The sequence below is a fragment of the Micromys minutus genome (genome assembly GCF_963924665.1).
Source record: "Micromys minutus genome assembly, chromosome: X".
In the NCBI taxonomy this organism is placed as follows: domain Eukaryota; kingdom Metazoa; phylum Chordata; class Mammalia; order Rodentia; family Muridae; genus Micromys; species Micromys minutus.
In genome coordinates, this window is record NC_137970.1 from 30,401,441 (window position 1) to 30,425,961 (window position 24,521).

Genomic DNA, 24,521 nt, shown 5'->3' on the forward strand with positions numbered 1-24,521 from the left:
GCAGAGTTTTTTTGAGACAGGTTTTCACTAGGCACCCCTGGCAGACCTTGGACTCATAAACATCTGCCTGCCTCTGCCTCCTCCTCCTGAGTGCTGGGATTAAAGGCCTACACTATCATCCCCATGGTTATGGTTCTTAATAGAACTCTGACCTAGGAATCCATTCTGAAACACAGCAGAAATGTGGTTGCTAGGTTTCATTTTCCCCAAGGCCCATATATTAAAAGCTTGGTCCCACTGTAGCACTACTAAGAGATGGAGATTAGTAAGAAGTTTTATATCATTAGGGTCATGCTGTTACAAGAAACTATTAAACTATTTTTTCCTCTTGGCAGCTGCCACTAGGTAACTGGTTTTGTTCCACCCTACCCTCATATGCTGCTGCACCACAGTCCCAAAAGCAATGTGACCACATAAACTGAACCCCACAAAAATGTGAACCAAAACAAAGCTTTTCTCTTTAAGTTCACCTGTATTAGGTGTTCATTACAGTAACAGAAAGCGGACGCACTGATAGAGCATCTGGCTATTCCTCAGAGCACTCTTCTCTGGGAACCAACTCCCAGCAACTACAACAGGCTTCCGTATGCATGTATATCTGGACCTGCCTGATATCATTTACCTTGACAACCCAGTAGTATCTCTTGACTTTTCCCCAGATCTAAGAAATGGAGGTAGCTTTGTAACAAGCTCCACAGTATAGCTGGAGAAGTGCTGGTCTATTCTGAACTCCTGGGGGTTCTCTTCAACCATTTAGAGATGCCTTGCCTGCCTCTCTCCCTACACCCTCGTCTATATCAGAATGAGAAGGCATCTATACATGATTGAAGATGACCCCCAGGAGAATCTATGTACCTCTATAACTCCCAACTCTCTTTTCAGAAAGAAAAACTTAAGTCTGCATCTGAACTAAATGGTCAGGATATACTTGTGTATCTGAGGCCTGGTGATTTTGGAGCATCTTCAGGAATCCAAGTCTACAAATTTACCACCAAAGAGGAAGCAGCTGGAAACTCACATTAAATCCAAGAGGATAACCCATTCTCATCACTCACTGGAAGAAACTGATCTAATATAATATGCACATCCATAAAGCCCAGCAATGGTGGCACATGCCTTTAATCCCAGCACTTGGAAGTAAGAGGCAGGCAGATCTCTGAGTTTGAGGCTAGCCTGATCTACAGAGCAAGTTCCAGGACAGGCAGAGATACATAGAAAATCCTTGTCTTGAAAAACCAATAGTAGTAGTGGTGGTGGTGGTGGTAGTAGTAGTAGTAGTAGTAGTAGTAGTAGTAGTAGTAGTAGTAGTAGTAGTAGTAGTAGTAGTAGTAAACAAAATATACATACCAAGATATTCACCAGACTTTTCCATAAAACTAGAAATTCCTTATTTTTTTTGTAAGAAAGGGTTTATTTCACCCAAAGTTCCATATAACAACAGTTCATCATCAAAAGTAATGAGGGCACAAACTCAAGCAGAACAAGATCTAGAAGACAGGAGTTGATGCAGAGGCCATGAAGGGATGCTGCTTACTGGCGTGCTCCTTGTGGCTTGCTCAGCCTGCTTTCTTGTAGAACCAGGACCACCAGCCCAGATGCAGCCCTACCTACAAGAGGCTAGGCCTTCGCTCCTCAATCACTAATTAAGAAAATGAAAAGAGAAATCCCTGATCTTTATTCCAGATCCAATTCCAGTTGATTACTGTCTGTGTCCTCCACTAAAGGCAAACTAAAGGGTGTCAAAGAGTGTATGTCTGCCATGTTTGCCTCTATATTCATTGTTGTCCGGATACTTAGCATATAGTTGGGACTTCATAAATATTAACTTAATGAAAAAAATATTATATGCAGATACCAAGTGTCTTTATCCTTCTTGTATCTCTTGACTCTCACCCATGTTCTTCAAGCATGGGACTGGAAATGGCTCAGCAGTTAAGATTACTTGCTGGTCTTGCAGAAGACCCAAGATTAGTTCACAACACCTATATGGTGGCTCAAAACCACCTATAAATTCAGATATAGGACATCTGAAGCCTTCTCCTGGCCTCTGTGTACATCTAGACTCACAGAAATATATGTATGTACAGACCCTCACATGCACACACACAATTTTTCTTAACTTTTTATTCTTTATGAATTTCATACACTCCAATCTCACTCATCTCCCCGTCTCTCCATATCTGCTCTCCACCCTTGCATCCTTCCCCTACAAAAGAAAACAAAAATAAAAGCCTGCAAGCAAAAAAGAAATCTCAGTGTGGAACGTGAGATGTGTCACTGTGTGTCACATAGTATACCCATTCACCTAAACAGCTTTACTTGCAAATGTTCACTGCAATGAGTCATTGGTCTGGTTCAAAGCCTCTGGCTTCTGCTACATCATCAATACTGGATCCTCACTGGGACTGCTCTAGGATATCCTGTTGTTATCCTGTAACACGGAGATCTTACAGCTTTGATTCTCTAGGACCAGATCCTTCAAACAGTACAACAGTTCATAGATGGAGTAGACCCTAACTCGGTGCCCTCAGTCTCGGCCTGAGGCTGAGTTGTTCAACCTGCCAGCTCTCCTGCACTGCCCAGATGATGGGTGGGGCCAGCTCTCCCACTCTCATACCCCTCAGGATCAGCTCTCCCATGCCAACCAGGCAATGGGCAGGGCCAGATTCCCTGAGTTGGTGATTGGTGAGAGCTCTGCAGTCCTCAGACATCAGGATGACCTGAGGAGGCAACCCAGACCAAGCATATCCACATGGCCTTTGGTGGTAATATAGTCCACAGCCATCTTTTACAGACTCCCACTGCTTCAAGGCCACAGATCCAGACATGCCTGTCAGCTGTAGCACAGGCTGGGACCTCACCATGGCCTCAGGTGACAGTGCAAGCTGCTCACATCAGACTGTTCCTCACCACTTTTTGCTTCCAAGTTCCTCCTCTCTTCTCTTCCTAGTGCACAAAGTGCCCTGCTTCTCTTTTTCTCCTATCCCTCACCACATACTTGCTCATGGTAGTTACACCTACCCACCTACCACATGATGTTGGAAGTGCCTCAGGGTGTCTTCAGTAAATCCACTGCCACTTAGTGGCACTCATGACTCTCCATACACAATTTTAAAATATATACCTTTGCTGAGTATGCTGGCTCATGCCCTGAATCCCAAGAGGCAGAGGTGGATCCCTGCGAGTTCAAAGCCCAGCCTTGGTTATACAGTAAACTCTGAGAAAGCTCATAGTTTATAATAGAGACTTTAACTTAAAAAGAGAAAAAAAAGACGAGACCCAGTCATGAACACACTTATCACCAATGTGGGATCATCAAGGGCAAGACAGTGAGGCAGTACAACTTCTGCAGCGATATAATATTTCTACTTACTTGCTAGGACAGTTTGAGACAAAGCCTTATTCTGCAAAGCGGCCGACTACCACTGAAGGGACTCCAACATGTAGACTTCTCTGACATGCCAAAGACACCTCCTGCTTCAAGCCTTTCCAGCTGAGAACCCAGATATTGTAGAACAAAACCAAGCCACCCCCCACCACATCCTCTTGAAACTCTGGACCCTTGAACTCTAAGCACACAAAATGACTACATGTAGAGCCTCTCTGCTGTGCAACAATGGTGAGTCAAATACACTCTCTGTGGCTCCTGTTGTTTCTGGTTAGAAAGAATAACCTTCTCAGAAATCACAAAACTTGTCCAAGGCTCGGGAACTGAGATCCCAGATACATGACTGTCTGGATTCAATGCCTATTTTCTTACATCTCTTTCTGCTCATATATTTTTTGGTTAGTAAAGATTTTCAGAGATATATGTTCCTCAAAACTTGAGGCCGCATACAGAAATATACATGAATACAAGCAGTATGCTTAAATGAGAAATCAGGCCAAGTCAAGCTGTCAGCCTTGTGACGTGTTGGCTAATGGTTTTCTTAGACAGAATGGCAGTTTAAGCCAGTCAAAATTGATTGAAATTATCAGAGGACAAGGTATCACAATGAGCAACAGGAATACAAGTTGGATACATCCTCAACGAGAAGTCAGGAAAGGAGAATGAAAAGAAAGATGTTTCCTTCACTGACTCCAAGTATCAAGAGTTCACTGTTACAGACAGTGGTGATCATATATGAAGACAAGAAGCACCAAGGAGCTGACACCTCCACTGCATAGGAATCAAGGTCATCTGGTGAAAGACTTCAGTGTGGGAAGAAAGACAGGTGAACAGAGAGGTCTGGAATAAGTTTAGTACAAATTGTACTACAATTTTTTTCATCTGTATTCATTTTAATTATCAATCTATCATCTACCTATAGCTCTCCATCCCTCCCTCCCTTTTTCCTCTCTCCCTCCATCTCTACCTGTGCCCATCAATGTGTGTTTGTTAATTTACAAAAGACAAAAGAGCAGGTGAGAGGGAAAAGATATATAAAAAAAGCACCACTAATTGGGAGGACATAGTAGCCTTGGTAACAGCCCTGTGTCCCAGCTTCACAGCAACTCCAAGCCCATCAAAACAGGGCAAAGACAAACACTGCAGGGTTTTGCCCAGGCTGTCCTGGTAGGAAAGAACAGGGAATCAAAGTCCATGACAAGTGTCAAGGCATTAGGATGAGTGTACACTGAGAAGGCACAGCAAGGAGCAGCAGGAAAAAGTATGTCTGGACAGCCACATTCGAGCTAGTGATCCAGACAGTTGAAATACACTTTGTGCAAATGTGTTCCAAGACAAAATGGCAGACAGCACAGAAGCCCTAAAGCAAAGAAAGAGGCAGTGCCATGACTACACCCCACAGTCCCTTCTCATCTATAACCATTTCTGTCCTGGATCCCCTTCTCACAGATCTCTCCAGAAGGATCTTCTAATAAAATGGGAGATGGATCATTCGTACAAGTTTCCTGGCACTGGTAACCTTTGAAGACTCTTGAGGTTAAATCTATTCTGAGGATGACAGCTGTTACTCCAAATACATCTAGAACTGCCATCCTATGGGACAAGAAAGCTAAGCAGTGTACACACTAGATTCTACTGTCCAAGCCTGAAATAAGTACTGATCGCACACAACACTGTTGCCTTTGAAAGATACCAAATGTTCACGGGATGTTCACAATCTTGATTCTGGAATTCGGAGATGATAACAATGTGCCCCTAGTTTGGTCCCGAGAATCTCATCAGGGCTGACGATGAACGTGCCACACTTCCTTTGAAGTCTCCCCCTATGTTCCCATCTATTAAGTCTGATTTCTTACTCCTTACATTGCACAATGCTCTTCACCCTCACATTCTCAAAGCCATCTCCAGGCTAGCCCTCGTTTCTTTCTCCTGCTCACTAGCTGGAGACTGACCAGCTCACTTCTACTTAGCAAACCATGGCTTGGGAAAACTGAGAATTATTGTTTTAGACCAGAAGTCAATCGTTTTTTTCCCTAAAAAGCTAGATAGTAAATGGTTAGGCTTTGTGAACCCTCTGTTCTGTTGCTCTATTCAACTCTGCTGCTAAGAGCAATAATCAGTCACAACCAATACACAGAATGAATGAACATGGCTGTGGTCCAATAAAACTTTATTTCCAGAAATAATCATCAGGTCAGCTTTGGATTTTAGTCATAATTTACCAAGACCCATCTAGACTAATAAATCTTTCAGTGCTGTATATATTTTATGTGTTACTGTTGAAACTCTAATTTGAATTCCCCAAAACACAGGGACAAGGTGTCATATGTTTCTATTACCTCTTAGCCCCTACTGGTAAAGGGACAGACATAAAAGGAAAAAGGATGTCTAGAGAAACAATAGAGTGGGAAGAGCGAGTGAGTGTGTTGAATGATGTACTATATACTACAATTGAATTCCTATTTTGTCATCTTAATGTAGACATTGGCAGTACAGTCCTGCATATGCAACAACCAGCATCATTCAGTTGGACTATGTGCCAGAAAGTATTTTTCTTTGTCTGTTCTTTCACTGGATTTTTTTTCTTCCAGTTTATTGGCTACTTAACAAGATGGACACATTCCACAAGCCGTTTACTATCCGAAGGAAGAACTTGGGCTTTCTGCAGACATGAAGGGGCCCTCCCTGCCCCTGCCACGTCACAAGAGTATAGAAAGAGGGGTCTGCATGTGAAGAGGGAACTTTTATGAATGGGGGGAGGAAACCTATCACCAATGCTCCCCACAGAAGCAGACGTGAAACAATTGTTGCCAAAATAAAATTAACTTCAGAGTTAATGACATTTTGCATTCTTCCAAATCAGTAACTGCAACACGGGCCAGAAAGCGGTCATTTTCTGAAGGATTTCAAAACTGTAATAAGCTACACACCATCATTATTCCCCAGCAGAAGGAAAATCAATCTCTCTGCCTCTCTGTGTCTCTCTGTCTCTGTCTCTGTGTGTCTGTCTCTCTCTCCATCTCTGTCTCTCTCTGTCTCTCTCTGTCTCTCTGTGTCCCTCTGTGTGTGTCCCTCTGTGTGTGTCCCTCTCTCTCTGTGTCCCTCTCTCTCTGTCTCCATCCCTCCCTCTCTCTCTCTCTCTCTCTCTCTCTCTCTCTCTCTCTCTCTCTCTGTGTGTGTGTGTGTGTGTGTGTGTGTGTGTGTGTCTCCCTCTCTCTCTCTCTCTCTCTCTCTCTCTCTCTGTGTGTGTGTGTCCCTCTCTCTCTGTGTGTCCCTCTCTCTCTCTGTCTCCCTCTCCTTCTCTCTGTCTCCCTCTCTCTTTCTCTGTCCATCTGTGTCTCTCTCCATCTGTATGTCTCTCTCCATCTGTGTGTCTCTCCCTGTCCGTCCGTCTGTCCGTCTCTGTCCGTCTCTCTCTGTCCGTCTCTCTCTGTCCGTCTCTCTCTGTGTCTCTCTCTGTGTCTCTCTCTGTGTCTCTGTGTGTATCTCTGTGTGTATCTCTGTCTCTGTCTCTCTCACACAAACACAAACAAACACACACACACACACATACACACACACACACACACACAGAGCTTTTAGTATATTAAAGTAAGTCTCCTAGAAGAAGCTGAAAACTAAGTTCTTTCATAGCAGGAAATACTAATAGGTCCCAGAAAGTCCATGACTTCACTTCCTGTCAATAGAGGCCTTTAAGGGCAGTTAAAGCCTTCACACTTCCTTTTCTTATCTTAGATGGGCAAGAGCAGCTAAACACAAGCAGCCCGTATAATGCAGGTCCATTGTTATCCAAATTCCCCTGGCAACCTCTTACACATTCAAATAACTATGAAGATCTATCATGGGAAAGCTCTCTCTTCCATTTTCCCAACTACTTCTCCTCCGAGAAAGCACCTGTCCATGTTTTAGTTAAGTGTTTGGTTTCTGATGGTGGAGACATGGCTCCGTCGCTCTTCCACAGGAGCTGGCTTTATTTCCCAGCACCCACGTAGCACCTCACAACTGTTGGTTAACGCCAGTCCTAGGGGGCCTGACACCCCACTTCTGGCTTCTGTGGACACTGCACACATATGGTGCCCTGACATAGATGTAGGCAAAACACTCAAATACATATAATAAATAATTTTTTTTTAAAAAAATAGGTATTGGCACAGGCTATCATGTGTCTATATAAGGTGTCAATATTACTTTGATACTGCTCACCAGCATTTTTCTTCTTTTGCCAATATGGAAGGTGACTTCTGCTCTGTTCCCCCAAGCCTTGGATATGCTTGCTCACTGCGCACCAGTTACTACCCCCCTAATATGGTTGCAACATAGCTTTGGTCTGATCTGCTTTCAATGTTGTTATGAGTTAAACTGTTTCCTCAACAGATTCATGTTTCCTAACCCCAATAATTCAGAATGTGGCCATACTGGCAAACAGGAATGCTACAGATACAATTACTTAAGGGGAGGTCTTTAGGGTAGGCTCTCATCCAATATAACAGGTTTTATATATATTAAGAAATAAAGAAAATTAGGCACCGATGAGACAGCTCAGTCTGTAAAGTGCTTGCTACATACACATAAGCCAAATTTGGACACTTAGCACCCATGTGAAAGACACCAGCACTGGGGAGGCAATGACAGGTGAATGCCTGGAATTCAGTAGACAGCCAGCCTGACAGAATTGATACTCACCAGCTACAAAAATAAGAGGTAAGTAACTAGTAAAGATACCTAACATTGGCCCTTTGGTTCCCACATACTCACACATACACACATACACACATATATGTGGATCCCCAAGTACAAGTATACACACTGACACAAATACATGCACACACCCCCAACACACAAAAAGATACCCAGAATAAACGAAGGGATGGACCCCTAATTGGTTATCCAATGCAATGTGGTCAGCCCTGAAATAAAATACATACAAGCAACAACAACAAAAACCGGCATCAGCAGGCTGTAGTTATGCACTTGACCTTGAACTTCTAGCCTCTAGGACTGTAGAATGCTCAGTTAGAAGGTGCATCAGCATCCTCCCCCGCCCAGGCTCAGGGACTGTGGTTGTAAACAGAATGAGAAGATTATAGAAGTAGAAAGAAGGAAAGAAGTCTTTGGAACATGGTATCACTCGCGCATGCTTGATCTCATGGAACTGGAGATAATCAGCCCATAATCTGCACAAGACTAGACCTGCTATTATCCATTTCTGGGGAAATACAAGGCCAATGAGGCCCCACCCTCCCTGAGTATTTGTAGGCAGTTAATGTATATTATGCTCCTATATATAATCTCTGACCTGGTCGCTTTGAGCAAACCTAATGAGACTCACTGGGCCACCAAAAACAAATAAGTAAATTCCTGCATAGAGGAAAGTAGAAGATAGACCAGGAAAGAACAGGATGGGGTCAGCAGAAGCAAGATGGGAACAGGAAAGGGTAACGGGAAATAAGTATGATAAAAATGCATTATATAGCCTCTTCAACAAATGGCGTTGGCTCAACTGGGAGTCAGCATACAGAAGAATGAAAATAGTCCCTTTCTTATCTCCTTGTACAAAGCTCAACTGCAAGTGCATCAAAGATCTCCACATTAAACCAGGTACACTGAAACTACTAGAAGATAAAGTGGGGAAAACCTTAGAACACATAGGCACAGGGGAAATTTCCTGAACAGAACACCAGTAGCTTGTGCTCTAAGACCAAAGATTGAGAAATGGGAGTAAATGAGATTGCAAAGTTTCTGTAAGGATAAGGACAGTGTCAAGAAAACAAAATGGCAGCAAACAGAGTGGGAAAAGATATTTACCAACCCCACATCAGATGGAGGCCTAATATCCAAGGTATACAAAGAACTCAAGAAGTTAGACCCCAGAGAATCAAACAATCCTATTTAAAAATGGGGTACAGAGCTAAACAAAAAGTTCTCAATTGAGGAATATCGAATGGCTGAGAAACATCTAAGGAAGTGCTCAACATCCTTAGCCATCAGGGAAATGCAAATCAAAACAACCCTGAGATTCCACCTCACACCAGTCAGATTGGCCAAGATCCAAAACTCAGATGACAGCAGATGCTGGCGAGGTTGCGGAGAAAGAGGAACACTTCTCCACTGTTGGTGGGTTGTAAGCTGGTACAACCACTCTGGAAATCAGTCTTGCGGTTCCTCAGAACATTAGACATAGTCCTACCTAAAGACCCACTTATTACACTTCTGGGCATTTACCCCAAAGATGCTCCAACATACAATAAGGACACATGCTCCACCATGTTGACAGCAGCCTTATTTATAATAGCCAGAAGATGGAAAGAACCCAAATGCCCTTTAGTAGATGAATGGATACAGAAATTGTGGTATATTTACACAATGGAGTACAACTCAGCTATTAGAAACAATGACGTTATAAAATTTCTAGGAAAATGGATGTATCCTGAGAATATGATCCTGAGTGAGGTAACCCAGTCACAAAAGAACAGACACAATATGCAGTCACTGATAATTGGACACTAACCCCAGAAAGCTCTGAATACCTCAAACAACTCACAGATCATATGAAGCTCAAAAAACAAAACAAAAAAAAAAAAAAAAAAAAACAAAAAAACAAAAAAAGGCCAAAAAGTGGAAGCCTCAGTCCTTCTTAGAAAAAAACAATAAGTGTATAGCACCCTCTCAGAGTGTGGTACACCTAGACCTTAAATCATTAATAACTCAAGAGCTAAGAAGATAGCCTTGTGGAAAATTTTGGTATTTAAAAATCATTATGTTCAATCTATACACACCAAGAAAACTCTGACTGTTTCCATGTTACATTTTATTTTACATGTACTTTATGCTCATTGTAACTAATAAGATTTCAATGCACACTATCAAACCTCTAAAAAAAATCAAGTACTGACAAAAATATATTCATATAGTTTTATGCCAAAATGCCTTTAAAAATCTGTACATGTATCTCTGTTTTTTAAATAAAGTTGTAAAAAAGAAAATGCATTATGTATATGAAATGCCATTATGAAATACATTATGCATAATATGATGTTAATAAAAATGTGTGAGTACATAAAGCTGAGTGCACTGGCACATACCTACCATCTCAGCTACTGGGATGGCCGAGGCATGCAGGATGGCAAATTCAAGGTCAGCATTAGCTGCCCAGCAGGACCTTATCTCTTAAGAGGAGCATGGTGGTATATGCCCATAATTCTAGGATTTGGGAGGTATTAGCAGAAAGATTGGGAGTTCAAGGCCTTGACTACACAGGAAGCTTGAGGTCAGCCTGGATGATATGAAACTCTGTCTTTAAAAAAAAAAAGTCTACATAAGCAATGGAATTCTAGCAAGTGCGAGAGAAAATTAATATTAGTAATAACATTTGCTTTATTAATTTTCCTAGTTATGGCAAATTTCTGTCTTTTTAAAGGTGATATCTTTTTAGATAGTCCCAAAAGATTTTTGAAGAGAGAGAAAATAATTTAACATCCTTTTATGTTAAAAGTCCTAAAGAATTTCAGAATAAAAGGATCATATCTCTACATAATAAAGACTATATATGGCAAACCTATAGGCACATCATTTTTATGGGAGAACTCAGCATTTCCACTAATATGAACTCAAGGATTTCCACTCTCTCAACTCTACTCAGTATAGCATTGAAAAGTCTTAGCCACAGCAATAAGAGCAATAAGAGGGCTGAGTTACAGATATAAACAGCAATAAAAAGTCAAAGCTTAAGTCTATGTTTGTTAAAAAGCTTTGCCTCCTTTCTTGGCCCCATAAGTCACCTTGGAAGCGTAAAACAGAAGTTTAAAACAGAGGCATCAGTAGCACCCTATCCCCAGTTGGGAGCAATTACTGGTGAGGACAAAGCCAAAACTAAGGAAGTAATCATCTTTGAATGATTTCTTTGGGCCACCTTTCAGGACCATACTTCACGCCTACCTCATGCTTCTTGCCTGAATTCTTCTCATTCCAAAGCTCAAGTCAATACACTAAAAGCAAGACAGGTGTGGGTCACTACATCACTGCGGTGTTCTTGTCTCCTATGCATCCACACTGAATACATCTAACCTGCTCTCATCAATGCTGAGTTCTTTAACTGGGGTGTCTCAATGGGGACTGATCTCACCATTGAGGTCAATGGAGCCTGGACTTCTGCCTTAAAAATGTGGCTAAATACTGTGATTATTGATCTCAAAAATAAGGGAAACATAAAAGAAGCAGGCCACTGGATAATGCTGTGTAATGATGTGATTTATTTAAAATGATTTTCCTCCCAAGTTGTCCAATGACTTAGGAGGTTTTCTTTGACTTTCATCTCAAACAATCAACACACTTTCTGTATTTTATTTTCACCATGTATGCTAGTTTAACAGTATATTAGCACCAGAGTCCAATATGTTGATCAGTGAGTAGGACAGATTGAAATTAGACCCTTGGCAGCTATGGTGTCACACCCAGATCCTAGGGATTTCAGCAATGGTGGATGCTCCCTCGGGCCCTGTCTCTAATCTACTGGCAAGACTTAAGCACCACACACCTCCACTCAAGTCCTCTTTGCTGTCTTCAAAACAAACATCGACTTAAATGTATTTTTGTCTATATGTAAATCCACAAGACTGTTCCCCATATCTTTTGTTTATGTTCTCTGAAGAACAAAACCTGGCCTTACTCTGTGACCCAGATGGGCTTCAAAGTCCCCCTGAACCCACAGATGCCTCAAGTTTGTAATATTCCTCCTGCCTCAGCCGTACAAGTGTTGATCACAGGTGTTAGCCATCACATGGGACTTACTTTCACCTACGTTTTTGTTTATTATTTCATTTCCTTAGTTTTTCTTCTTTATTTTCTTCCATTTATTTTTATTTCATCTGTACTTGCTACTTCTTTACTGATAAACCATAAGTTTCCATACTCAAAAATAAAGCCAAACCCAAATATTCTTAATCTAATGCATCTGAGTTCATAGATAAGACAGCTTTCCTTAAATTTTCATTTATCCATACCTTTAAAAGTCAACCAAAGTCACACCTGAAAAGGAAATAAATTTAAAAAGACAAAATATACATCTCAAAGACAACCTATGCAATGATCAAGACAACCTACTGTACAGTCTGTCAAAGTCAACTGAAGACAGCATGAAAATAATCTATCTTTAAATACATCAGTAAGTAAAAAATATATATATATATCAGTAAGTCCTTTTTCTTAAGATGGTTTCACTAAGTACCTCAGGCTAACCTTGAACTCACAATCCTCCTGCTTCTACATTGAGCATACTAAGCATTACAGGTAATACACAATAATAAACACTATATATTATAAATAAACCATTTCTTGTTAGGAAATACAGTCACAAAGATGTGAAACAGTGGGAAGACTAAAGTGCCTTAATTTCCAACTCATCTGTTCTCTCTTGGCTTTGGGTTGTAGAATGTGCTATTTTCTTCCCCAGCCTGCCCTCTACCACAGTGAATTGTGGTCCTGAATGCTATCCTGCTGGCTCTCTACTGTCCTAGTTAGGGTTTCTATTGCTGTGAACAGACACCATGACCAAGGCAACTCTTAGAAAGGAAAACACTTACTTGGGACTGGCTTACAGGTTCAGAGGTTCAGTTCATTATCACCATGGAGGAATCATGGCTGTGTCCAGGCAGACATGGGCCTACAGAAGGAGCTGAGAGTTCTACATCCTATCCTACTACAGAAGAAGACTGGGTGTCACACTGGGCATAGCTTGAACAAAGCCTACCCACATAAGTCCTCCAACAAGGCACACTTCCTAATAGTGCCACTCTATAGGACAAGCATTCACACACACGAGTCTATGCAGGCCATACCTATTCACCAGACCCACACTCTGACTTCGGCAAGCAGGCTTGCTTCTTGTCATCTATGCCTTTTTCCAGAGGCAGTGGCTTTGAACAACACCAACCAAAAGAGAAAAAAAAAAAAAAAAAAACCTAACAGGTTGGGCTTTCTCTTCTCCCAGCCCTACTAGCAGTCAACACTTGTCTCCAAATCATTCTGCCCCTCCTTTCCCCGTACTACAATCTACTTCCCTGTCTTCTTTTAGAAGCTTTGGTGAGGGACAGAACAACTGAATGCTTCCTTTTCCTACCTTTCCAAACTAAGGCTTGGGCAGCTTCTTCAAGTTCCTTTTGAAAACATGACCCAGTGATATAAGAGTAATGTTAAGTATGATTCCCAACAGCCAAGGAGGGAAACAACACAATTCCTCCCTGCCAAGAGATAAGAGGATAAACAAAGTACCACCTATCCCTCTAATGGACCACGATTCACCTTAAGAACATCTTGGACCATTTGGTGGCACATACCACATAGCTACTCCAGAGATGGAGACAGGACAAGGCCAGCATGGGCAACTCAGCAAAGACCCTGTTTCAGAAACAAAAGAAAAATGAAGTGGCTTAAGGGAAGTGTAGCTCAGTGATAGGGCATATATGTTAGACTATGAGTTCAACCCTTAATACCAGGGCAGAGGGGGAAATCCTGAAACACAGTATCAAATGGATGATATTTGAAAGCTAAGTCAAAGAGGCAAGACACAGAATAATAAACAATATGATGCTACCTACATGAGGAACGTAGACTAGCCAACAACCATAGAAAGTAGACTAGCGGTGAAGAGAGGCCAGGGGAAGGATCATTTGGAGAATAACTACTAATTGAGGATAGAATAGATGAGACAAACATCTGAGAGTTGTGGAAATGTCCTGGGAATAGTGACAGCGCACCTGTGAGTGTTTGATGCCATCAAACTCCTCATTTCAAAATTGTTAAAAGATATTCCGTAAGCTTTCAGTTGAAGGAGAGCAGAGATGGGAATATGGGTGGGTTTGGAGAGAGGAAAGAAAAAGGAGAAGTGTTGTAATTGTATTAATCTCCAAAATGAAATAAGATTATTTTAAGTAACCTCAGTTTAGTCATGAGAAAACACAATTGTAGAACAGTTGACTAAATAACTAATCAACATGCTTCAGAACTATCAAGGTCATGACAGATGGGGGAACTGTCTCAGACAGTGGAAGCCCAGGATCGAGCAACAACCAATTGAAAGGTAGAATTCTGGACAGGATCCTAGACAGGAATTTTTTAAAAAAGAACCCCGGTCGAAAAATTAATGGCATTATATAATAATTTCAATATAGCAAATAGTAGTGTGCCAATGTTGGTTTCCCAGTCCTCACAAGAACATAAACACTACCATGATTAGGAAAGATGCTAGACAATCGTAGGGAAAGCTGGGTGTGAGCCATGTGACAGCCCAACATCACTTTTGCATCTTTTCTGCAAGAGCGAAGTCTGTTCAAAATAAAGGTTTTTGTTTTTTTTTTTTTAATTTGTTTTTAACTTACGTACATTGGAGTTTCGCATGCATATATGTCTGTGTGAGAGTGTCAGAAGTCCCGGGACTGAGTTGCAGATAGGTGTGAGCCACCGTGTCAGTGCTGGGAATTGAACCCAGACCCTCTGGAAGAGCAGCAAGGACTCTTTAACTGCTGAGCCATCTCTCCAGCCCCTCAAAATAAAGTGTTAAAATCAACTCATGCTTTCAAAAACAAGCAGTGGAATATACCCTGGTTTATTAATTAGCTTTCATGCTAACTCAAAGATGGTTAGTTCCCACTCGAAGCACTCAACTTAGGAACAAATGTCCCTCCCGGGCATGGTGGGCCAGCAGCAAAGACTTGTCAGGGTTTATTGGCTGCAGCTGATGAACCAGCAACATGAGCAACTCGTGGAAACACTAATGTCAAGCTGATTCTTGTAAAAACTACAGTGAAAAATCTACAAAGATCAGCACTCTGCCCTCTTCAGAAAGTAATATGTCCCGGCCCACGTTTGGCTAGAAAACGAAAGCTCTGGCCTTCTGTGGATTAACTGAATTCTGCCACAGTCACACAGGGACCCTGGGGACTTAGCACAGCTTCCAGAGCTACAGGGCTCTCCCTGCGCCTTCTGACTAACAAGAGTCAGCAGTGGCTGGAATACCCTGTGTTCATAAGACTGTGGGAAATGACCCTCAGAGTTCCCTCCTATTGTGTCCCAGAAGATCTTGACAGTTCTTTAAAGCACAAAGCAGCATAGTTCATTTCACAGCAGATTATACCTTAGGATTCTGAGAAAATGGCCAAGGCTCTGTGAATACGTCCAAGTCCGTTTGCAACCCCCAGAGCAGAGCTCTCCTGGGACCTGATTATATGGGCTGCTGCTCTCCCTAACCCACACTGCAGGACTCAGCGGTCACGCTGAAGCCTTTGTGTTTCAGTGGCAAAAGCACAACCCGTATCTAAACAGAGACCAAATATACTCAGTCTAGAGTTTCTGCATTACCTCAAGAGAGGAACCAATTCCAAAGCACGGGACAAAAAAAAAAAAAAGCCCTTCTTTTTCTTTCCTTTAGGTCAAATGTAGCCAGCCTCATCTTCTATTTTCTTTCTCCCAAGGGACTGCCATTTCCTGTCTTCATCTTCCCGCTTCCTTCTTACTCACTGGCTGGCCAGCCCAGCTGTGACTCGCCAACCTCACTCTATGCTCTCCTTTAATACCATCTCACCATGAGCCTCCAGCCCGAGGGTAGCCTTTCAGGAGCCTTGGTCTGAGAACTCCACCTTAACTTCCTGCAGTGCTGCGGAAACTGTCCTCCACCATGAGCTGCTATTGACACCACCGACAGTAAAATATCTAGAGCAATGCATCCCAACAGTGCCCACATATGAATTCTGAGAACCTAGAAATAACCAGCAAGTTGCAAACAAGGTTGCTAGTCACTTGGCATTAAAATAGGGAGATTCACCTGGGGAATCATGGAAGAAACACTGAAGGAGGTCAGAGTGGCGAAATGCTAGTAGAGCTCACCTTCTTTGAAGACTTAAAAATGAAACATGGGCAGCCTCCTAAAGTTGGGGTGGGGGGGAAACAAGAGATTTCTTTTACTAGTTCCCAGAAAAGAATACAGCTTTGTCGATACCTTGATACTAAACACATGAGATGAGACCCACATCAGACTCCTATAGAACTGAGAGACGATACACTTGTGTTGTTTTTGTAGTAATTTGTTAGGGCAGTGTGGTGGTTTAAATAAGAATACCCCCCATAGGCACAGAGATTTGGATGCTTGGTCCTTAGTTGAGGGAACTGTTTTGAGAAGCATTGGAAGGTGTGGCCTTATTGGAGGTGTGTTATTGGGGGGGCAAGCTTTGAGCTTTCAAAATCCCCCCTCTCTCTCTCCGTGTGGCCTCTGTCTTGTGCTTATGGATTACAGTGTAAGCTCCCAACTGTTCTTGCCACCACCATGCCTTTGCTCTGCCATCATGGACTCACCCTCTAAAGCCATAAGCCCCAAATAAACTTTTTCTTCTGAAAGTTGCTTTGGTCATAACAGATATGTAAATAAGACAGGTAACAATAGGAAACATCTAATCCTATTTACTAAATACCAGAGCAGCATGTTTAGGAGCTAATGAATAAGCAAGTTTTACTTAAGTAAATCTATCTATGCAAAATCCACAGAGTTGCCATGTCTTGTCTGAAAATCTAGCTCCAAGCCCATAGCTACTACCAGTCTTCCATTCCCCTAACCTTAATTCCCAAAACCAGGGTCCAAAAACTAAAAACACCTGTGTTGTTATGTCACAGGACAAGTTCTAAATAGAACACTTTGCTTGTGCCATTTTATGAGGTATCAGTTTGACACAAATCTTTAAAAAGAAAACCCACTCAGAGTTATTTTTGTAACTGAAGGTGGGCAAGAACGGGTATAGTAAAGTAAGATTATTAGTTGGGAACTGAGCAATGGAAGGTAAGCCTCTTCTTATCATTTAGCGCAATCCTTTGCAATTAAGGATGATGACACCAATTTCCTTTTGAAGCTCACAGAGTCTAAGTCCAAGTCTCAGGGTTGCTCTTCAGGCATGTCAGAGGGTCCTTTGTTTTTTTGGGCTTTTTTTTGTTTTGTTTGTTTTTTTTTTGTTTTTTTTTTTGTTTTTTTTTTTTTTTTTTTTTTTGCTTTGCTTCATTTTGTTTTGTTTTGATTTTTAATGCAAACTGTTCTTATGGCTATTGGTTTACCTGGTACCACAAGCTCACAAAGAGCCAGAATTAACTCCTTTCAACATTATTTTCTTGTGGTGAGTGCCCTAAATCCACAGTGAAACAGAACCCTGCTTAAATGACAGATGGGGCTGAAAGGGAGGGAACATGGAAGCTCAGCATTCTTCTTACTATAGATTTAGGTCCCATACACTTCCAACTAGCTGAGAAGAAAAGTTCAAACTCTAACACTGCCCATCTGACAAAGGTCTTGCTCATCGATTCCTATTGCCTGTACTTGAAAGGAGTTAGGGCTAACACGGGATAGCCTAAAAATAGAAAGTAATGATTTCCAAGGCCAGGACAGTTGGGCCACTTAAGCTCTACTTTCAGCAAGTAGCAGTTGCCTAGGAAGTAGCCATATGGCTCCTCCCATTCTCCAAAGTGTAAGAACATCCAAAGGTAGAGCTGTCTGTGATACATGAGATGGTCCCCAAATGAGTGACACACATAACATTTAAAGCAGATTGTCAACATTCAAGTCAATCCAGAGGGACTCAGCATCACACTGCCATCTCCACCGTTAATACTATTTGACTGTGAGGCCAGCTGATGGGAGTTTTCACTGTCCTTTTAGAATATGACTGTGTTTTAAACAGGAGGACATTTTCTAAGCAATTGCTCCCCAATGGAAAGAAATGAACTCTTCTGTAAATGGCAGGGTCTGGTTCAGGATAAAAAGTTTGAGTCCCATCAGCAAAGGAAAGAAGAAAAACATCCCTCATTTGGGGCCAGCCAACAACACTTCCCTAAAATGCAGGATGAGCACCCTGTAGAAATAAGCACGTGGGCTCCCATATCTCAGATCAACTCTCCACAGCCCAGAGCACACAAATGTGCTTCAATACAGACCCAAGAGGAAGTGTGGAAAGCCTGAGAGCTGACCACAACCAAAAATGATAAAGTAGATCCTTCTGTGGCAAAGCCACGGCAGAGAAACTTAGGGGAGGACAGCAACGACAACAAGGTACAAGCTTTATAAGAGGCTGATCACTAATGGGTCATCTCTTGGCAACTTCAATACAAACAGAACTCTGTTAATGACTAATCAGGGGCCATGAGATGATTCCCATGCATAAGAAGCAAGTGATCTGGGGGTTATAAATTCTATCACAAAGTCAAAATTCTCCCATGCCTATTTTGTTAGGTCATTTGCAGGGAAATTACATCCAAATATATACATATGCCTTATAACATGGCCAACAGTAGGGAGGACTACAGGCAACAATGAGTTTCTCAGTTGTACCTGAGCACCAATCTCAGGCCAATGGAAGCCAATAAAGTATGTAATTAAATGATGATTTCTACCCTGGTTTGGGAAAATGATACTCTGCCTTTAGACTCATGTTGTTTTTTCTCATTCAACAGATGCTTCTTTCTTTTGCCATCCATTATAGGTAGCACACCATGTAAATTTGAAGGGTGTTATCATGACCTGACAACCAGGGGATGGGGACAACGTACATAGAACAAGAATGTTGGGGTCCTTAAAGTTCCTGTTTTTCTCAACCAATATGTCTATTCCCCTCAACCAGTGATCCTTCTTGGATGCTCTGGAAGCATCTGAGTTGGGGGGTAGAGAGAAGGAGGGAACAGAATTAAAGATGGCTACAAACAAAGCTCAAATTCTTCCATTTTCCAACAATCCAAGGAAAACAAAGGCAAATAAGAGCTCTCAGGAGCTCCTCTCAAAAATAAATAGCTCTTCGCCAACTGGTGATTTCTTCCCACGCATAACTAGTAGGATGCACATGTATGACTTACTGTAGTCAAGTTTACTATATTCTTCAGCCTCCTAAGCAAGAACTGTCAGCTATAGGCTGAAGGACAACATTTCCCAAGGCAGAGCCCAGGACAATAAGGAGAGACTGGAACAGGCAAAGACAGCAAAGCCCAGGGAAGCTGTGGGGAGGGGCTGCTAGAGCCCACAAAGTACAGATGAGTCTTGTTGGCTACTAGAGATTCCCTAAGTCACCACTACAGAGAGTTTGTTCTAACGTGTACAAAAATGGGTGCATGTGAATGTGACTAATCACTCACTTGGCTCTCTGTTGCCAGAAGGAAGCAATTAATGGCAGGAGACAAAAAAATAAACATTTTTAAATCAAGCTGTGTCAAGGAGTATGAATGAACCTGTAATTAATCGTCCCCAAAGGCACCAACTCCAAATAGGACCACATTAGGTACTAGGACATTAACATATGAATGAATCTGGGGCTACACAAACATTCCAATCTAATAGCACATGCTAAAAAGTATCTGTGTATCTCCCTGCCCTCCGTACCCACAACAGATGAACACACAAACTAAAAGCCAAAAGGCATTAGAAAGGAATTTGTCTAATCTACCTACTATGTGCACAAAATGCCTGATAAAGGGTCATGGCACACAAGAGGGCCCTGGCCTCAGTGTGCTATTATGAGGTGTGTGTGTGTGTGTGTGTGTGTGTGTGTGTGTGTGTGTGTGTATGTGTGTGTGGACATAAAGTAAGTGAAAGTCCCTTCTATCATACTTGAGCCAGGTATATACTCCAGGCTAACTGACCCAGGAGCTTCTGTGGATTCTCCACTCCCCATGTCCCATCTTACCATAGAAGATCTAGGATTACAGTGGTACACTACTGCATTTGGTTTTAAATGGACTATTGGATCCCGATCTCAGGTCCTCGTGCTTGTGCAGCAAGCCCTTTAGAGATCGAGCCATTTCCCCAACCACATTCTGTTTATTTTTAACATATGGGAGCTCTAAGTATGTTCGAAGATCTTGATACACTCATGCAGCATTTAATAACTGTGATCATGGTGGCTGCTTAGCACTCAAGAAAACACGAACAGTAGTTGGAAATGCCCTTCATAAATGAAATGTGGCAAAACAAAAGAGATAGGCATTTTGGTCACTAGTGACAAAGGATATAGACCTCAAAAAATATGGTTTGTCTGCAGGAATACTTGAACACTGCAACCCTATGAATTATGAACTACTGGAAAACAAAACAAGTTCACCAGCTCTGGCAACTGGAGAGCTTTAACATGTATATACACCCATGAGCCTGACAAAACTGTGGTCATGTGATACAGCAGAAACTGATAGTCATCTCTAGTCCCCATTTCCCCCTTCCTCTTCTTAGAAACAGAACACTTTGTTCCCCCAACTGTATACAGAACAATGACCACCGTGCACTCTCGTCGGTGTACACACCAGAAGTCCCAGTACCTGTGAATATGTTACTCAACACTGCAAAAGAGTCTTTGCAGATGTATTGAACTTCACATCTTGAGATAGGGAGAAAATTGTTGATTAGCTGATCGGGCCCTATGTCATTCCAGAAGACTTGAAAAGATGAAAGGGTAGCAGAAGAACCAGAAAAGGAGACATGATGAGGGAAACAGAGGGCACAGTGATGTGAGGAGGTGGCCACTTGAAGCTGGGAAGACTAAGAATGAGGATCATCTCTCTCTCTTGAATTCCTGAACTCTAGAACTATGGGATACATCTGTGTCGTTTAAGCCACTGGGTTTGTTGTAATTTGTTATGGCAACAGAAACAAGCATGTCCCCACCATCAGGATTTGTTGGCACATGGTTGCCCAGCTGGGAATGACTGTTCTCTTTTAATTTTACTTTTATTCCTGTGTATGTGTGTGTGCTCACATAGAGGTACCTTCAGAAGCCAGAAGAGGATATAGGATTCTTGGGAACTGGAGTTACAAGTGATTGGGAGTCATCCAGTGTTGGTATTAGAACCAAATCCCAGCCCACTGGAAGAGCAACAAGCAGTCTTAACCACTGAACCATTTCCCCAGCCCACTGGAGATGACCTTCCCATAGACATATGCAGCTGCATTTGAGACTGTAACTATGTTCTTGCCATGAGAATTGCCAACAGTGCTGCAAGCAGCTTCCTTAAGTACACTGCATATGGTGGGAAGGGCACTGGTGCTAAGGAGCCAGGAGCAACTATACCAAGAAAGGGCCTGGTTCCAATGGCCTTGCAGAACATAACAGTTTGCCCCCCTGAATTATCTTGTGGTCAGCAATAGCTTGAGAAAGAAGAAGGCTATAAAACCTTTCGGGGTACGGAGAAGGTCCTCTGGAAAAGCAGCTTAAACTACATCTCAGTACATATCGGGGATAGCAAACACTGTTGAGAATGTGAGCAGCAGAAATGTTTGGACTTTGGAAACATACAATTTGAAAATCAATTAAAAATTGTCTTCTAAAAAGTGTCTTTTATACTGAATATGCATATATTTTTCCTTTGTTTTCTTCTTCATTCACTGATTAGCTCATTCAGTCGTGAATGGAGAACAAATGCTTGTTGCACATACTCTGACACTCCAACAACTTAAAAGCAAAATCGCTCCTTGCTGTCATTTTTAAGTATACACATTTTACATGTGTGCCAGAGACATCTGAAGGAATGGTGGGAAGCAAACACTGGAAGTGATATGTCTATCAGCTGGCGGGACACACACATATACACCACACACACACACACACACACACACACACACACACACACACTCACAGTGACATACTCAGACAATGGAACGAAGAAAACAAATGAACTTAATAACTAGACACAACAAACAAGTTTCCAATCTCCCCAGTTTCAACTCCACTTATCAAACTAATGCTAAGCAAGACGATGCAATTGTTATGAAGAGACACATATGGAAATAATAAAACTATTTTTCCAAATGGGGAAAGATGATCTTTAAGAAGACTCCTAGGGGATGTTCCTTCCAGGTCAGAGAGAAAGGAGGACAAAGAACAAACACAGGCGTGTACCATGTGAGTTCTTACAATGAAAAATGGGCTCACAAATCACACCTTGACAATGATGTCCGCTCAAGTCCACAAATATCCGATCTGCATTCAGAGTCGCTTTTAATACCTTGCAGCATATGGAAAGGATTCAGTGAGAACTGTATGAAGAACAGATTCTCCCTGTGGTTTGAACACAGAAGAAAAAAAAACAGGAGACACAAGTGTACATGAAAGATTCCACCAAGCGCCTGGCACAAAGCCAAGCAACAACTTCATCTCTGAAACATCACCATGCCTCTACGGGTGTTGATTTGAACTTCAGCAGCTTAAGTTATGCTTAATTTGTGAATCCATTTCAGGTTTATATTTGTAAATGAGCTAAAAGCAAAAGCAGTTTATACGTAGTTAAGTGCCTGCGTTTTCAAGTAACATTATTATTATATAGTTTAAAGCAATTAAAAAGGAAATTCTGACACATGCTATCAGATGGATAAACCTTAGAGGTAATATGCTGACTGAAATAAACCAGTCACCAAAGAATCGGTGAACTCACGGTATGATTGCATCAGAGGTACGTAGAAGTAAAATCGCAGAGACCTCAAGTAGACAGTAAGACAGGAAGACAGTAAGTGTTTCAGTTAGGAAAGATGATGGTGTCGGTATACCACAGTGTCAGTGTGCTTAACGACACTCAGCTTCATACTTGAAAGTGGAGCGCGCACGCGCGTGTGTGTGTGTGTGTGTGTGTGTGTGTGTGTATGTGTGTTTGCATGTATGTGTGTGTGTGTGCGTGTGTGTGTTTGTGTGTGCGTGTGTGTGTGTGCATGTGTGTTTGCATGTGTGTGTGTGTGTGTGTGTGTGTGAGTTACATATGTGCCACAGTTGGTTCTTGCTTTCTAACTTCTTAAGGTCTTAAGGCAGGGTCTCCCTTGTTTCTGCTGAGTTCTGAACACTCCAAACTAGTCATCTGGAAAGGTTCTAGGCAATTCTCCTGCTTCCACCATCACCACCACCATCATCCCCGAAGTGCTGGGACTTCAGATACACACCACCACATATGGATATTTTTACGTGAGTTCTGGGAATTGATCTTGGGTCATCAGGATCACTCAGGCAGCTATGCACTTTGCCCTGCTTCAGCCATCTCCCCAGCACCCAAATCAGTAAAGTTATGCTATGTATACCTTACCAAAATAAAATAAAGAACTGATAATAAACATTCAAACGTTTAAGGCAAAATAGGGGCTCATGGGAAATATTTTTCTTGTAAGGGGAACTTCAACATTAGTCATTTGAGCAAACCTATTTGGATTTTCTCTAAATCTCCAACTAGGAGGGAGTTTTAGAAGCTACTAGAGTTTGTTAAAGCTCAGAAAAGTGTTTTCAAATCTGATGGGATTTCCTGAAATGGACACTTTTGCTTCTTTCTGGATAAGCAGAATCTGCTCAGAGCCCTTCTGTTTCAACTGCTGGTTTTGTGGTTCCTGAAATGACCACACCCACAATCTCCTCCGAATAGGCAAAGGAAACTTAAGCAAAATGTGGCATTGGGTAAAAGCAGATTATCTTCCAGTCCCGGTGTCCTAAGGCTTTACAGTTAACAAACACCAATAAACACGTGCCTATGTTAATTGGATCCCAGCATACAAAGTACCAAGTCAACTATTCTGTTTACCCAACGAATTTACAGGTTACAGTTAGAATTTGATAAAGTAACAGAAGAGAGGTTATGGCACACATTACTACTAATGCTATATAACATCTGTAAATTTTACAACTTTCAAAGGAACTTGCCCCTGGAAGGTCATCATAAATATTCAACTAGCATTTTTATCAAGTATGCAAGCTGACATTTAGTGGATACATGGGTAAGCAAATAATTCATTAACGTAAGATTGTCCATTAAGAAAACTTATTCAATGAGCAAGGCTTTCAGATGGTTTTCCAGACTGGGTCCTTGTTCATGGTTTTAGTCACTCATTGTGATCATCTTTGGAGCTTAAATCTGTTTGTTTGTTTGTTTGTTTGTTTGTTTGTTGGGATTAGATCTCATTCCATAGTCCATGCTGGCCTGGAACTCACTCTATCACTGAAGCTGGACTCATAATCATAGCACTCCCCCTGTTGCCTGTCACCCAGTGATAAAAGGACAAATACACACACCACCACACCCACTACTGAACTTTGTTTTTAGATGGAGTAAGTCTCACTGTGTATGTCAGGTTGTCATGGAACTTGCAACCGAGCCTCTGCCT

The 24,521-nt window shown here is 41.8% G+C and overlaps 1 protein-coding gene across 2 annotated transcripts in view; it reads right to left on the minus strand.

Annotated features, from left to right (window-relative positions):
• The window catches only part of SH3KBP1 (SH3 domain containing kinase binding protein 1), a 338,970-nt gene that overhangs the window by 301,574 nt on the left and 12,875 nt on the right, over positions 1 to 24,521 (minus strand). The gene's annotated exons all lie outside the window — the stretch shown is intronic.